This window comes from Rhipicephalus microplus, chromosome 4 (genome assembly GCF_043290135.1).
Source record: "Rhipicephalus microplus isolate Deutch F79 chromosome 4, USDA_Rmic, whole genome shotgun sequence".
In the NCBI taxonomy this organism is placed as follows: Eukaryota; Metazoa; Arthropoda; class Arachnida; order Ixodida; family Ixodidae; genus Rhipicephalus; species Rhipicephalus microplus.
This window is the reverse complement of record NC_134703.1, coordinates 189,764,665-189,774,050: the sequence shown is the minus strand read 5'-3', so window position 1 is coordinate 189,774,050 and position 9,386 is coordinate 189,764,665. Positions and strand designations below refer to the sequence as shown.

At 43.8% G+C, this 9,386-nt stretch overlaps 26 non-coding genes across 26 annotated transcripts; all 26 read right to left on the bottom strand.

Moving 5' to 3' along the window:
- Window positions 1–471: 471 nt before the first annotated feature.
- TRNAF-GAA (transfer RNA phenylalanine (anticodon GAA)) lies at window positions 472–544 on the bottom strand. The gene has a single exon. It is a non-coding gene; the product is annotated as a tRNA-Phe (tRNA).
- A 251-nt stretch (window positions 545–795) lies between these two features.
- TRNAI-GAU (transfer RNA isoleucine (anticodon GAU)) lies at window positions 796–868 on the bottom strand. The gene has a single exon. It is a non-coding gene; the product is annotated as a tRNA-Ile (tRNA).
- A 249-nt stretch (window positions 869–1,117) lies between these two features.
- On the bottom strand, window positions 1,118–1,190 carry TRNAF-GAA (transfer RNA phenylalanine (anticodon GAA)). Its single transcript has one exon. It is a non-coding gene; the product is annotated as a tRNA-Phe (tRNA).
- Window positions 1,191–1,755: 565 nt separating this feature from the next.
- TRNAF-GAA (transfer RNA phenylalanine (anticodon GAA)) lies at window positions 1,756–1,828 on the bottom strand. Its single transcript has one exon. It is a non-coding gene; the product is annotated as a tRNA-Phe (tRNA).
- A 250-nt stretch (window positions 1,829–2,078) lies between these two features.
- Window positions 2,079–2,151, bottom strand: TRNAF-GAA (transfer RNA phenylalanine (anticodon GAA)). Its single transcript has one exon. It is a non-coding gene; the product is annotated as a tRNA-Phe (tRNA).
- A 251-nt stretch (window positions 2,152–2,402) lies between these two features.
- TRNAF-GAA (transfer RNA phenylalanine (anticodon GAA)) lies at window positions 2,403–2,475 on the bottom strand. The gene has a single exon. It is a non-coding gene; the product is annotated as a tRNA-Phe (tRNA).
- Window positions 2,476–2,727: 252 nt separating this feature from the next.
- TRNAF-GAA (transfer RNA phenylalanine (anticodon GAA)) lies at window positions 2,728–2,800 on the bottom strand. Its single transcript has one exon. It is a non-coding gene; the product is annotated as a tRNA-Phe (tRNA).
- A 254-nt stretch (window positions 2,801–3,054) lies between these two features.
- Window positions 3,055–3,127, bottom strand: TRNAF-GAA (transfer RNA phenylalanine (anticodon GAA)). Its single transcript has one exon. It is a non-coding gene; the product is annotated as a tRNA-Phe (tRNA).
- Window positions 3,128–3,378: 251 nt separating this feature from the next.
- Window positions 3,379–3,451, bottom strand: TRNAF-GAA (transfer RNA phenylalanine (anticodon GAA)). Its single transcript has one exon. It is a non-coding gene; the product is annotated as a tRNA-Phe (tRNA).
- Window positions 3,452–3,701: 250 nt separating this feature from the next.
- TRNAF-GAA (transfer RNA phenylalanine (anticodon GAA)) lies at window positions 3,702–3,774 on the bottom strand. The gene has a single exon. It is a non-coding gene; the product is annotated as a tRNA-Phe (tRNA).
- Window positions 3,775–4,023: 249 nt separating this feature from the next.
- On the bottom strand, window positions 4,024–4,096 carry TRNAF-GAA (transfer RNA phenylalanine (anticodon GAA)). Its single transcript has one exon. It is a non-coding gene; the product is annotated as a tRNA-Phe (tRNA).
- Window positions 4,097–4,346: 250 nt separating this feature from the next.
- Window positions 4,347–4,419, bottom strand: TRNAF-GAA (transfer RNA phenylalanine (anticodon GAA)). Its single transcript has one exon. It is a non-coding gene; the product is annotated as a tRNA-Phe (tRNA).
- A 571-nt stretch (window positions 4,420–4,990) lies between these two features.
- TRNAI-GAU (transfer RNA isoleucine (anticodon GAU)) lies at window positions 4,991–5,063 on the bottom strand. The gene has a single exon. It is a non-coding gene; the product is annotated as a tRNA-Ile (tRNA).
- Window positions 5,064–5,312: 249 nt separating this feature from the next.
- Window positions 5,313–5,385, bottom strand: TRNAF-GAA (transfer RNA phenylalanine (anticodon GAA)). The gene has a single exon. It is a non-coding gene; the product is annotated as a tRNA-Phe (tRNA).
- Window positions 5,386–5,636: 251 nt separating this feature from the next.
- On the bottom strand, window positions 5,637–5,709 carry TRNAF-GAA (transfer RNA phenylalanine (anticodon GAA)). The gene has a single exon. It is a non-coding gene; the product is annotated as a tRNA-Phe (tRNA).
- Window positions 5,710–5,960: 251 nt separating this feature from the next.
- TRNAL-UAA (transfer RNA leucine (anticodon UAA)) lies at window positions 5,961–6,033 on the bottom strand. Its single transcript has one exon. It is a non-coding gene; the product is annotated as a tRNA-Leu (tRNA).
- Window positions 6,034–6,284: 251 nt separating this feature from the next.
- Window positions 6,285–6,357, bottom strand: TRNAF-GAA (transfer RNA phenylalanine (anticodon GAA)). Its single transcript has one exon. It is a non-coding gene; the product is annotated as a tRNA-Phe (tRNA).
- A 252-nt stretch (window positions 6,358–6,609) lies between these two features.
- TRNAF-GAA (transfer RNA phenylalanine (anticodon GAA)) lies at window positions 6,610–6,682 on the bottom strand. The gene has a single exon. It is a non-coding gene; the product is annotated as a tRNA-Phe (tRNA).
- A 250-nt stretch (window positions 6,683–6,932) lies between these two features.
- TRNAF-GAA (transfer RNA phenylalanine (anticodon GAA)) lies at window positions 6,933–7,005 on the bottom strand. The gene has a single exon. It is a non-coding gene; the product is annotated as a tRNA-Phe (tRNA).
- Window positions 7,006–7,255: 250 nt separating this feature from the next.
- On the bottom strand, window positions 7,256–7,328 carry TRNAF-GAA (transfer RNA phenylalanine (anticodon GAA)). The gene has a single exon. It is a non-coding gene; the product is annotated as a tRNA-Phe (tRNA).
- Window positions 7,329–7,578: 250 nt separating this feature from the next.
- TRNAF-GAA (transfer RNA phenylalanine (anticodon GAA)) lies at window positions 7,579–7,651 on the bottom strand. Its single transcript has one exon. It is a non-coding gene; the product is annotated as a tRNA-Phe (tRNA).
- Window positions 7,652–7,900: 249 nt separating this feature from the next.
- Window positions 7,901–7,973, bottom strand: TRNAF-GAA (transfer RNA phenylalanine (anticodon GAA)). Its single transcript has one exon. It is a non-coding gene; the product is annotated as a tRNA-Phe (tRNA).
- Window positions 7,974–8,221: 248 nt separating this feature from the next.
- Window positions 8,222–8,294, bottom strand: TRNAF-GAA (transfer RNA phenylalanine (anticodon GAA)). The gene has a single exon. It is a non-coding gene; the product is annotated as a tRNA-Phe (tRNA).
- A 250-nt stretch (window positions 8,295–8,544) lies between these two features.
- TRNAF-GAA (transfer RNA phenylalanine (anticodon GAA)) lies at window positions 8,545–8,617 on the bottom strand. The gene has a single exon. It is a non-coding gene; the product is annotated as a tRNA-Phe (tRNA).
- Window positions 8,618–8,865: 248 nt separating this feature from the next.
- Window positions 8,866–8,938, bottom strand: TRNAF-GAA (transfer RNA phenylalanine (anticodon GAA)). Its single transcript has one exon. It is a non-coding gene; the product is annotated as a tRNA-Phe (tRNA).
- A 250-nt stretch (window positions 8,939–9,188) lies between these two features.
- TRNAF-GAA (transfer RNA phenylalanine (anticodon GAA)) lies at window positions 9,189–9,261 on the bottom strand. Its single transcript has one exon. It is a non-coding gene; the product is annotated as a tRNA-Phe (tRNA).
- Window positions 9,262–9,386: the final 125 nt, after the last annotated feature.

The window sequence follows — 9,386 nt, the reverse complement described above, 5'->3', positions numbered from 1 at the left end:
CGGCTCTTTCGCAACGCCTACTGCCGCGATGCATTCTGAATCAGCATTTTTTATCAAGCATGTGTGTTCACCTGCGTAACCGTTTCACTCGTTAGAATTATTGCAAAATTCTTGTATATTGACAGATTTAACAAAAAAGTGCTTTGGACGCCGAAACCCGGGATCGAGCCAAGGACCTTCGGATCTTCAGTCTAACGGTGTCCCAACTGAGCTATTTCGGCAGACGGGAGAAGAGTGAAAGCGGGATTCAACAGTTCTTGCGTTTCGGTAAAACCGCTTTATTTTAGCTGTTGCACATTATTACATGTCTTTCACGCTGTTCCGGTTCTTTTGCAACGCCTACTGCCGCGATGCATTCTGAATCAGCATTTTTTTATCAAGCATGTGTGTTCACCTGCGTAATCGTTTCACTCGTTAGAATTATTGCAAAATACTTGCATACCGACAGATTTAACAAAAATGTGCTTTGGACGCCGAAACCCGGGAACGAACTAGGGACCTTTAGATCTTCAGTCTAACGCTGTCCCAACTGAGCTATTTCGGCAGACGGGAGAAGAGTGAAAGCGGGATTCAACAGTTCTTGCGTTTCGGTAAAACCGCTTTGTTTTGGCTGTTGCACATTATTACTTGTCTTTCACGCTGTTCCGGTTCGTTTGCAACGCCTACTGCCGCGATGCATTCTGAATCAGCATTTTTTTTATCAAGCATGTGTGCTCAGCTGCGTAATCGTTTCACTCGTTACAATTATTGCAAAATACTTGCATACCGACAGATTTAACAAAAATGTGCTTTGGACGCCGAAACCCGGGATCGAACCAGGGACCTTTAGATCATCAGTCTAACGCTGTCCCAACTTAGCTATTTCGGCAGACGGGAGAAGAGTGAAAGCGGGATTCAACAGTTCTTGCATTTCGGTAAAACCGCTTATTTTAGATGTTGCACATTATTACATGTCTTTCACGCTGTTCCGGTTCTTTTGCAACGCCTACTGCCGCGATGCATTCTGAATCAGCATTTTTTGATCAAGCATGTGTGTTCACCTGCCTAATCGTTTCACTCGTTAGAATTACTGCAAAATACTTGCATACCGACAGATTTAACAAAAATGTGATTTGGACGCCGCAACCCGGGATCGAACCAGGGACCTTTAGATCTTCAGTCTAATGCTCTCCCAACTGAGCCATTTCGGCAGACGGGAGAAGAGTGAAAGCGGGATTCAACAGTTCTTGCGTTTCGGTAAAACCGCTTTATTTTAGCTGTTGCACATTATTACATATCTTTCACGCTGTTCCGATTCTTTTGCAACGCCTACTGCCGCGATGCATTCTGAATCAGCATTTTTTTATCAAGCATGTGTGTTCACCTGCGTAACCGTTTCACTCGTTAGAATTATTGAAAAATACTTGCATACCGACAGATTTAACAAAATTGTGCTTTGGACGCCGAAACCCGGGATCGAACCAGGGACCTTTAGTCTAACGCTCTCCCAACTGAGCTATTTCGGCAGACGGGAGAAGAGTGAAAGCGGGATTCAAAAGTTCTTGCGTTTCGGTAAAACCGCTTTATTTTAGCTGTTGCACATTATTACATGTCTTTCACGCTGTTCCGGTTCTTTTGCAACGCCTACTGCCGCGATGCATTCTGAATCAGCATTTTTTTATTAAGAATGTGTGTTCACCTGCGTAATCGTTTCACTCGTTAGAATTACTGCAAAATACTTGCATACCGACAGATTTAAGAAAAATGTGTTTTGGACGCCGAAACCCGGGATCAAACCAGGGACCTTTAGATCTTCAGTCTAACGCTCTCCCAACTGAGCTATTTCGGCAGACGGGAGAAGAGTGAAAGCGGGATTCAACAGTTCTTGCGTTTCGGTAAAACCGCTTTATTTTAGCTGTTACACATTATTACATGTCTTTCACGCTGTTCTGGTTCTTTTGCAACGCCTACTGCCGTGATGCATTCTGAATCAGCATTTTTTTATCAAGAATGTGTGTTCACCTGCCTAATCGTTTCACTCGTTAGAATTACTGCAAAATACTTGCATACCGACAGATTTAACAAAAATGTGATTTGGACGCCGCAACCCGGGATCGAACCAGGGACCTTTAGATCTTCAGTCTAATGCTCTCCCAACTGAGCCATTTCGGCAGACGGGAGAAGAGTGAAAGCGGGATTCAACAGTTCTTGCGTTTCGGTAAAACCGCTTTATTTTAGCTGTTGCACATTATTACATGTCTTTCACGCTGTTCCGGTACTTTTGCAACGCCTACTGCCACGATGCATTCTGAATCAGCATGTTTTTATCAAGCATGTGTGTTCACCTGCGTAACCGTTTCACTCGTTAGAATTATTGCAAAAAACTTGCATACCGACAGATTTAACAAAAAAAGTGCTTTGGACGCCGAAACCCGGGATCGAACCAGGGACCTTTAGATCTTCAGTCTAACGCTCTCCCAACTGAGCTGTTTCGGAAGACGGGAGAAGAGTGAAAGCGGTATTCAACAGTTCTTGCTTTTCGGTAAAACCGCTTTATTTTAGCTGTAGCACATTATTACATGTCTTTCACGCTGTTCCGGTTCTTTTGCAACGCCTACTGCCGCGATGCATTCTGAATCAGCATTTTTTTATCAAGCATGTGTGTTCACCTGCGTAACCGTTTCTCTTGTTAGAATTATTGCAAAATACTTGTATACCGACAGATTTAACAAGAAAAAACGCTTTCGACGCCGAAACCCGGGATCGAGCCAAGGACCTTGGGATCTTCAGTCTAACGCTCTCCCAACTGAGCTATTTCGGCAGACGGGAGAAGAGTGAAAGCAGGATTCAACAGTTCTTGCGTTTCGGTAAAACCGCTTTATTTTAGCTTTTGCACATTATTACATGTCTTTCACGCTGTTCCGGTTCTTTTGCAACGCCTACTGCCGCGATGCATTCTGAATCAGCATTTTTTTATCAAGAAATTGTGTTCAGCTGCGTAATCGTTTCACTCGTTAGAATTACTGCAAAATACTTGCGTACCGACAGATTTAACAAAAAAAAAAGCGCTTTCGACGCCGAAACCCGGGATCGAGCCAAGGACCTTGGGATCTTCAGTCTAACGCTCTCCCAACTGAGCTATTTCGGCAGACGGGAGAAGAGTGAAAGAGGGACTTACCAGTTGTTGAGTTTCAGTAAAACCGCTTTCCTTAGGCTGTTGCACATTATTACATGTCTTTCACGCTGTTCCGGTTCTTTTGCAACGCCTACTGCCGCGATGCATTCTGAATCAGCATTTTTTTATCAAGAATGTGTGTTCACCTGCGTAATCGTTTCACTCGTTAGAATTACTGCAAAATACTTGCATACCGACAGATTTAACAAAAAAAGTGCTTTGGATGCCGCAACCCGGGATCGAACCAGGGACCTTTAGATCTTCAGTCTAACGCTCTCCCAACTGAGCTATTTCGGCAGACGGAAGAAGAGTGAAAGCGGGATTCAACAGTTCTTGCGTTTCGGTAAAACCGCTTTATTTTTGCTGTTGCACATTATTACATGTCTTTCACGCTGTTCCGGTTCTTTTGCAACGCCTACTGCCGCGATGCATTCTGAATCAGCATTTTTTTATCAAGAATGTGTGTTCACCTGCGTAATCGTTTCACTCGTTAGAATTACTGCAAAATACTTGCATACCGACAGATTTAACAAAAATGTGCTTTGGACGCCGCAACCCGGGATCAAACCAGGGACCTTTAGATCTTCAGTCTAACGCTCTCTCAACTGAGCTATTTCGGCAGACGGGAGAAGAGTGAAAGCGGGATTCAACAGTTCTTGCGTTTCGGTAAAAACGCTTTATTTTAGCTGTTGCACATTACTACATGTCTTTCACGCTGTTCCGGTTCTTTTCCAACGCCTACTGCCGCGATGCATTCTGAATCAGCATTTTTTTATGAAGCATGTGTGTTCACCTGCGTAACCGTTTCACTTGTTAGAATTATTGCAAATACTTGCATACAGACAGATTAAACAAAAATGTGCTTTGGACGCCGAAACCCGCGATCGAACGAGGGACCTTTAGATCTTCAGTCTAACGCTCTCCCAACTGAGCTATTTCGGCAGACGGGAGAAGAGTGAAAGCGGGATTCAAGAGTTCTTGCGTTTCGGTAAAACCGCTTTATTTTAGCTGTTGCACATTATTACGTGTCTTTCACGCTGTTCCGGTTCTTTTGCAACGCCTACTGCCGCGATGCATTCTGAATCAGCATTTTTTTATCAAGCATGTGTGTTCACCTGCGTAACCGTTTCACTCGTTACAATTATTGCAAAATACTTGCATACCGACAGATTTAACAAAAATGTGCTTTGGACGCCGAAACCCGGGATCGAACGAGGGACCTTTAAATCTTCAGTCTAACGCTCTCTCAACTGAGCTATTTCGGCAGACGGGAGAAGAGTGAAAGCGGGATTCAACAGTTCTTGCGTTTCGGTAAAACCGCTTTATTTTAGCTGTTGCACATTATTACATGTCTTTCACGCTGTTCCGGTTCTTTTGCAACGCCTACTGCCGCGATGCATTCTGAATCAGCATTTTTTTAACAAGCATGTGTGTTCACCTGCGTAATCGTTTTACTCGTTAGATTTATTGCAAAATACTTGCATACCGACAGATTTAACAAAAATGTGCTTTGGACGCCAAACCCTGGATCGAACCAGGGACCTTTAGATCTTCAGTCTAACGCTATCCCAACTGAGCTATTGCGGCAGACGGGAGAAGAGTGAAAGCGGAATTCTACAGTTCTTGCGTTTCGGTAAAACCGCTTTATTTTGGCTGTTGCACATTATTACATGTCTTTCACGCTGTTCCGGTTCTTTTGCAACGCCTACTGCCGCGATGCATTCTGAATCAGCATTTTTTTATCAAGCATGTGTGCTCTCCTGCGTAATCGTTTCACTCGTTAGAATTATTGCAAAATACTTGCATACCGACCGATTTACCAAAAAGGTTGTTGGACGCCGAAACCCGGGATCGAACCAGACACCTTTAGATCATCAGTCTAACGCTGTCCCAACTAAGCTATTTCGGCAGACGGGAGAAGAGTGAAAGCGGGATTGAACAGTTCTTGCATTTCGGTAAAACCGCTTATTTTAGCTGTTGCACATTATTACATGTCTTTCACGCTGTTCCGGTTCTTTTGCAACGCCTACTGCCACGATGCATTCGGAATCAGCATTTTTTTATCAAGCATGTGTGTTCACGTGCGTAATCGTTTCACTCTTTAGAATTATTGCAAAATACTTGCATACCAACAGATTTAACAAAAATGTGCTTTGGACGCCGAAACCCGGGATCGAACCAGGCACCTTTAGATCTTCAGTCGAACGCTCTCCCAACTGAGCTATTTCGGCAGACGGGAGAAGAGTGAAAGCGGGATTCAACAGTTCTTGCGTTTCGGTAAAACGGCTTTATTTTAGCTGTTGCACATTATTACATGTCTTTCACGCTGTTCCGGTTCTTTTGCAACGCCTACTGCCGCGATGCATTCTGAATAAGCATTTTTTTTATCAAGCATGTGTGTTCACCTGCGCAATCGTTTCACTCGTTAGAATTATTGCAAAATACTTGCATACCGACAGATTTAACAAAAATGTGTTTTGGACGCTGAAACCCGGGATCGAACCAGGGACCTTTAGATCTTCAGTCTAACGCTCTCCAAACTAAGCTATTTCAGCAGACGGGAGAAGAGTGAAAGAGGGACTTACCAGTTGTTGCGTTTCAGTAAAACCGATTTCCTTTAGCTGTTGAACATTATTACATGTCTTTCACGCTGTTCCGGTGCTTTTGCAACGCCTACTGCCACGATGCATTCTGAATCAGCATTTTTTTATCAAGCATGTGTGTTCACCTGCGTAACCGTTTCACTCGTTAGAATTATTGCAAAATACTTGCATACCGACAGATTTAACAAAAAAAGTGCTTTGGACGCCGAAACCCGGGATCTAACCAGGGACCTTCGGATCTTAAGTCTAATGCTCTCCCAACTGAGCTATTTCGGCAGACGGGAGAAGAGTGAAAGCGGGATTCAACACTTCTTGCGTTTCGGTAAAACCGCTTTATTTTAGCTATTGCACATTATTACATGTCTTTCACGCTGTTCCGGTTCTTTTGCAAGGCCTACTGCCGCGATGCATTCTGAATCAGCATTTTTTTATCAAGCATGTGTGTTCACCTGCGAAACCGTTTCACTCGTTAGAAGTATTGCACAATACTTGTATACTGACAGATTTAACAAAAAACGTGCTTTGGACGCCGAAACCCGGGATCGAGCCAAGGACCTTTGGATCTTCAGTCTAACGCTCTCCCAACTGAGCTACTTCGGAAGACGGGAGAAGAGTGAAAGCGGCATTCAACAGTTCTTGCGTTTCGGTAAAACCGCTTTATTTTAGCTGTTGCACATTATTACATGTCTTTCACGCTGTTCCGGTTCTTTTGCAACGCCTACTGCCGCGATGCATTCTGAATCAGCATTTTTTTATCAAGCATGTGTGTTCACCTGCGTAACCGTTTCACTCGTTAGAATTATTGCAAAATACTTGTATACCGACAGATTTAACAAAAAAAAGTGCTTTGGACGCCGAAACCCGCGATCGAGCCAAGGACCTTTGGATCTTCAGTCTAACGCTCTCCCAACTGAGCTATTTCGGCAGACGGGAGAAGAGTGAAAGCGGGATTCAACAGTTCTTGCGTTTCGGTAAAACCGCTTTATTTTAGCTGTTGCACATTATTACATGTCTTTCACGCTGTTCCGGTTCTTTTGCAACGCCTACTGCCGCGATGCATTCTGAATCAGCATTTTTTTATCAAGCATGTGTGTTCACCTGCGTAATCGTTTCACTCGTTAGAATTACTGCAAACTACTTGCATACCGACAGATTTAACAAAAATGTGCTTTGGACGCCGAAACCCGGGATCGAACCAGGGACCTTTAGATCTTCAGTCTAACGCTCTCCCAACTGAGCTATTTCGGCAGACGGGAGAAGAGTGAAAGCGGAATTCAACAGTTCTTGCGTTTCGGTAAAACGGCTTTATTTTAGCTGTTGCACATTATTACATGTCTTTCACGCTGTTCCGGTTCTTTTGCAACGCCTACTGCCGCGATGCATTCTGAATAAGCATTTTTTTATCAAGCATGTGTGTTCACCTGCGCAATCGTTTCACTCGTTAGAATTATTGCAAAATACTTGCATACCGACAGATTTAACAAAAATGTGTTTTGGACGCTGAAACCCGGGATCGAACCAGGGACCTTTAGATCTTCAGTCTAACGCTCTCCCAACTGAGCTATTTAGGCAGACGGGAGAAGAGTGAAAGCGGGATTCAACAGTTCTTGCGTTTCGGTAAAACCGCTTTATTTTAGCTGTTGCACATTATTACATGTCTTTCACGCTGTTCCGGTTCTTTTGCATCGCCTACTGCCGCGATGCATTCTGAATCAGCATTTCTTTATCAAGCATGTGTGTTCACCTGCGTAACCGTTTCACTCGTTAGAATTATTGCAAAATACTTGCATACCGACAGATTTAACAAAAATGTGCTTTGGACGCCGAAACCCGGGATCGAACCAGGGACCTTTAGATCTTCAGTCTAACGCTATCCCAACTGAGCTATTTCGGCAGACGGGAGAAGAGTGAAAGCGGGATTCAACATTTCTTGCGTTTCGGTAAAACCGCTTTATTTTAGCTGTTGCACATTATTACATGTCTTTCACGCTGTTCCGGTTCTTTTGCAACGCCTACTGCCGCGATGCATTCTGAATCAGCATTTTTTATCAAGCATGTGTGTTCACCTGCGTAACCGTTTCACTCGTTAGAATTATTGCAAAATACTTGCATACCGACAGATTTAACAAAAATGTGCTTTGGACGCCGAAACCCGGGATCGAACCAGGGACCTTTAGATCTTCAGTCTAACGCTATCCCAACTGAGCTATTTCGGCAGACGGGAGAAGAGTGAAAGCGGGATTCAACATTTCTTGCGTTTCGGTAAAACCGCTTTATTTTAGCTGTTGCACATTATTACATGTCTTTCACGCTGTTCCGGTTCTTTTGCAACGCCTACTGCCGCGATGCATTCTGAATCAGCATTTTTTATCAAGCATGTGTGTTCACCTGCGTAACCGTTTCACTTGTTAGAATTATTGCAAATACTTGCATACCGACAGATTAAACAAAAATGTGCTTTGGACGCCGAAACCCGCGATCGAACGAGGGACCTTTAGATCTTCAGTCTAACGCTCTCCCAACTGAGCTATTTCGGCAGACGGGAGAAGAGTGAAAGCGGGATTCAAGAGTTTTTGCGTTTCGGTAAAACCGCTTTATTTTAGCTGTTGCACATTATTACGTGTCTTTCACGCTGTTCCGGTTCTTTTGCAACGCCTACTGCCGCGATGCATTCTGAATCAGCATTTCTTTATCAAGCATGTGTGTTCACCTGCGTAACCGTTTCACTCGTTAGAATTATTGCAAAATACTTGCATACCGACAGATTTAACAAAAATATGCTTTGGACGCCGAAACCCGGGATCGAACCAGGGACCTTTAGATCTTCAGTCTAACGCTATCCCAACTGAGCTATTTCGGCAGACGGGAGAAGAGTGAAAGCGGGATTCAACATTTCTTGCGTTTCGGTAAAACCGCTTTATTTTAGCTGTTGCACATTATTACATGTCTTTCACGCTGTTCCGGTTCTTTTGCAACGCCTACTGCCGCGATGCATTCTGAATCAGCATTTTTTATCAAGCATGTGTGTTCACCTGCGTAACCGTTTCACTTGTTAGAATTATTGCAAATACTTGCATACCGACAGATTAAACAAAAATGTGCTTTGGACGCCGAAACCCGCGATCGAACGAGGGACCTTTAGATCTTCAGTCTAACGCTCTCCCAACTGAGCTATTTCGGCAGACGGGAGAAGAGTGAAAGCGGGATTCAAGAGTTCTTGCGTTTCGGTAAAACCGCTTTATTTTAGCTGTTGCACATTATTACGTGTCTTTCACGCTGTTCCGGTTCTTTTGTAACGCCTACTGCCGCGATGCATTCTGAATCAGCATTTTTTTATCAAGCATGTGTGTTCACCTGCGTAACCGTTTCACTCGTTACAATTATTGCAAAATACTTGCATACCGACAGATTTAACAAAAATGTGCTTTGGACGTCGAAACCCGGGATCGAACGAGGGACCTTTAAATCTTCAGTCTAACGCTCTCTCAACTGAGCTATTTCGGCAGACGGGAGAAGAGTGAAAGCGGGATTCAACAGTTCTTGCGTTTCGGTAAAACCGCTTTATTTTAGCTGTTGCACATTATTACATGTCTTTCACGCTGTTCCGGTTCTTTTGCAACGCCTACTGC